The following is a 4,497-nucleotide window of genomic DNA, read 5'->3' as shown; positions in this document are numbered from 1 at the left end:
GGGTGGAAGATAATTTGACCCACAACTCAAACAACTAATGACAATGCAAAGCGCTGACTCCAGTAAAATCACACCGACTCTAGGTGGATCTCTCGCGCAGAGACCAAAACCAGGAGAGCAGGCTCAGCTTTTCTGCTTTCAGCTGGAAACAGAATTACACAGGATAGGAAGTCTTTGGAGCACTTTCCTGTCACTCATCTGTCAAAAACAGAGCGTGGGGACAGCAGGGCACAATGTGAAGAACATAGAATTCAGCTTAATTTTCTGGATTCAGATTGAAGCAGGTAGCTGTTAAGGCAATTAGCACTTGGCAGGTTTAAGGTTTTTTTTTTCTTTGTTATTTCAGACTAGGCTAAAAGAGGATAGGAAAAAAAGGAGAAGAATCCTTAAGGCAAATTATTTTGTTACATTAAAACAGAAGAATAAATGAATCAAGCAACATTTACGGTGTAATTTGTAACCTCAAGAGTGGAAAAGCATGCTTGGGTCTTACTCATTACAACTAGCAGCTCCTACTACTACAGCTAGCAGGTAATACTAATTTTTCTAAGGGTGAGCTATGCAAAAAACTATTTTCCATTATATCCACAAGATTAATGCAAGGCCTTTGATACAGCAATTGTTTAGAATAGTTCTCACTTTCAACAGGTTCCTTCTGTGAGTTTTGAGGCACCCTACCACATCAGCAGCAAGCAATCTCCCCTCTTTGAAAGTGTACTTTGAGTAGCCATTTTCAGAAAAGCTGGGGTTCCCTATTTTCCAACACCTTTTAACTGCACCTTGGAAGAAAATAAAGCTACTTACCATAAAAAAAATCCCAAGAGAGAGCTGTGAATAGAGGCTAAATCTTGACTTCCAATACAATTTTCTTATCCGTAGGGCTGTCCTTCCTTCCCTCCTCTGTTCAGAATCTGGAAATATCAGCCTGCCAGGATCTTGCTGAGATGTAAGTTACTGGAAATAAGGAAGCATACCCAGTCACACACTGCCAGCGGCACAAACGGCTTAACTAGTTCAGCCACCTGCCTTCCAACAGGACCCGAAGCAAAAGGCGAGGAGAGTAAAGGGCGGGCGCTAACTGGACTTATCAGACTGCTTCTGCAGTGTCTTTAAAGCCTCCGCATGCCCATGTGGTCATTCTGGAAGTCTTCCCCTTCAGGAGCACAAGGCTGCAGGTGGATGCCAGGCTGCCCTCAGTGCAACAGGAGGGGCAGTTTAGCCACCCCCAACCTCTCTCATCATTTTGCCCTTTCAACCTGTGTCATCTACCCCATGGTTTGTAAGCACTACACATTCCTGTAAAAATGGCATTTCTGTACTGCAAACATGTGCAGTGCTACTGCTGCACAAAAGGCTCAAAGAATTTCAGGCCCCTGTGAGCCTTTTCTGCTCAACAAAAGCAGGAGACTACATTGCAGAACGGGATATGCGCTGTGTGAAGCAACACTGCCACATTTTAGGAAGGTCTTCAACATCAGAACAAAAGACTACAAATACATGAAAATACGCTCATAGTAAGAGGAGCCTGATCACTCAGTACAGGAATGTTTTTTCATGGTCAAACACTGTAGACGACTCTAGTGCAGGAATGGAGGAAATGAGGAGTCAGGGATGCACCTTCTGTGATACTTCAAAGATCAGCTTAGGTACTGAAATAAGAGAAGGTTTTTAAAAAAAAACAAAACCAGAAAACACCACACCAAAAAAAAAAAATCCAATGACCTCCTATGTAAAGATACCTTCATATTTTGTGTTTAAGGCACAAGAGCAAACTATTTCTTCTGCTATGTTCCACTGGTCGTCATTTGACTATGCGCTTTTCACTTTTCAGTAATCACTTGATTTCTCCAGGTACAGGGAGTAACTTGACAGAACCCTATTAACTCAAAACTTTCTTAAAGAAACAGTTGGGTAAAGGTTAAAAAAAAAAAAAGGCACTTTCAGGTCACGTCATTTCATGTAGCTTGAATTTAAAGCAGTTTGGGGTAAAGCAGTTTACCATGTAAGCTGAAAGCCAAATCTTTCAGTAAGGGAAACGGGCAACATCTTCATTAAAGCCTAAGAAACAGAATTCACTGTAGTGTGACCTACAGTCTTTCCTTTCTAAAAGTGGATCCAATATCCCCAAAGGAATTTTTTAGTCATGGTCTGCCAACTTGCATGGCTTCCAGATTGGAATGTAGCCCTTTGTTTTGTAAATGTACTTGATTACTGCTTTTTCCTTTTGACAAGTGCTTTCATGTATTAAAGAAGTCATTGTTACTTTTTTCAGTGGTAATTGATGGATATACTAAGTTCTCCCTTAGAAAGCCTCATTAACCTTTGTCCTCCATATTCCTCTCTTCTTCCTGTTCTTAATCAGATTCTAATTTTTATTACCTATTACAACAGATTATTAACTTTCAATTCTAGGAATGGTGGACTAGTTTTGCTAACTACTTTTTTTTAAGGTTTAAGATTATCCTACCCACCTTTTCTACCAATCTCAACCCTTAAAATTCTGGGACAAAGGGCTCAGCTGCTTCTAGAAATGGAGCATCACATTCCGAATGTAACGATCATATGTATTTTAAATTTTTTGTTTTTAAATACAAGAAAAAGCCTATACTGAACTTCTAAAAAGTCAGACCTGTAACTTGCTTAAGTCTATTGCATGTGCAAAAAGGTAAGGCAATGGAGTTCATGTTCAGCGACTTGGTTCATCTTATTCTTCCAGGTGTCAGATTAACCTGGTGACACCAAGGTAACTTTTCACCCAAATAAAAGGTATCTAAAACTAGAAAATACTTACACTGTACTTACAGGTAAAGCTCAATCAAGAAAAAGGCCACTCAAGCTTCCCCTATGTTGACTATGTAAATACAACAAGAATATTTTAATACAGTTCAATTGTCTTCCAAGAATCTCAGTTCTTGACAGAGGTGTGACACTATTTGAAAATTAGCCTCATTTTTTCCGTAATTACTTCAGTTTCAAACCAAATATCTACCAATGCCATCGTTATTCCGTGAATACCATCAGTGCAGACCTCACTGGGGACAAGGAAAAGAGCAGCACCATTACTCTGGGGAGCCTTTCCACAAACAGAGCTGTAGTGTCTGAACTCTCTGAAGACTATGGAGGCTCCTGCTCAGCTCTCCTTTTCAAGGGCTCACAGCAGCAAGCTATGGGTTTCCATGTAACTAGACCTATTCCAAAGGTCAGCTCTCAAAGAGTTTCATATGCCTTTTGCCTAAGTCTGAGGACCATACATTTGTTAAGGTATCTCCAGAGTACCAGCCAGACAGTCAAACCTGCAGGCATCTAAAAGTTGTAAAAAAATTAATTACAGCAATCTTAAAATCAGATATGAAGTATTCAATCTTGGCTTCCTGAAATTAACTAAATGTGTATTAAGATTTTCCATAATAAAAATAGTTCCATACTGAATTTGTGCATAATACTGCCATTTCTCTAAAAGGTGTAGGAAGACAGATCACATGAAATCTACACCAAAGGTAGTTGAAAAGTCCATTCATAAAACTTTTATTCCACTTACATCAACTTAATACACATGTTCTGAACAGTTATGCTTGGATTGTTCATGAAAATTTCATAGGACATTAAACAAAGCTAGCCATCATCTCAAGTTATTTCCCTGTTAACTATTTTTACAGCACATGCATGTTAGGCAAGTATCAAAAAAAAAAATCACAAAAGCAAAAAACCTAAAAAAGTTAAATACATGGGTTTTTGTTTTACTGCTGTGCTCGATATACAGTGTCATTACGGATATCAAGCAATTCATTTTTTACTGCATCTTTACTTGTACATTTGTTCTTAGGTTGCTTAAACCATTTAAATACAAATAAAATGTGTAGCAAAAATAATGAAAGCAACAGCAGGTAACTTTACAAATAATGGAATGTGAACCGTTTCTCTGTCCTTCTCTAGAGAAAGTCGACTGGGTTATCAAACTGTCTTAAGGAACACTTCAGCTGCAATCAAAGATGTACACTTGATTGGTATATTCCACAGATTTCACATGTTGACTTGACATGCAATATCTATGGGACATCAGTTTATTCACAGCCATGTGTGCTCCAGCTTGAATACTCATACTAACTACACCTGTGGCTGCAACTGATTATCCCTTTTTTCCATTGTGACAGACCAATATGCAAGCAGTCATCTTTGCTTGACATAGAAAGCTGTTTTAACACTGGCCTTGTGGGAAGCCACAATGTACCAAAAGTACTATGCCAAACATGTAAAACTTGTATAAAAATTTCACAACCCTATGTTGGCCACCTCAGATGAAAACAGATAAATTCCCCAAATGTTAACTGGCTCTATTCCCCTAATATTAAACAAAACCACATGGGAAATATAGAAATCCAAATAGAAGTAACATAAACCTGTCAAATCGTAAACAAAAACTATTTGTGGGACAGCATGGATGACAAATGGTCTACTGTGGAAATTTCAGAATGAGGCAGACGGAAGTTGGAAGGCTGG

Source organism: Phaethon aethereus (assembly GCF_964289735.1).
Source record: "Phaethon aethereus genome assembly, chromosome: 2".
Lineage (NCBI taxonomy): Eukaryota > Metazoa > Chordata > Aves > Phaethontiformes > Phaethontidae > Phaethon > Phaethon aethereus.
The sequence above is the reverse complement of the archived record's forward strand: the minus strand, read 5'-3'. Positions refer to the sequence as shown.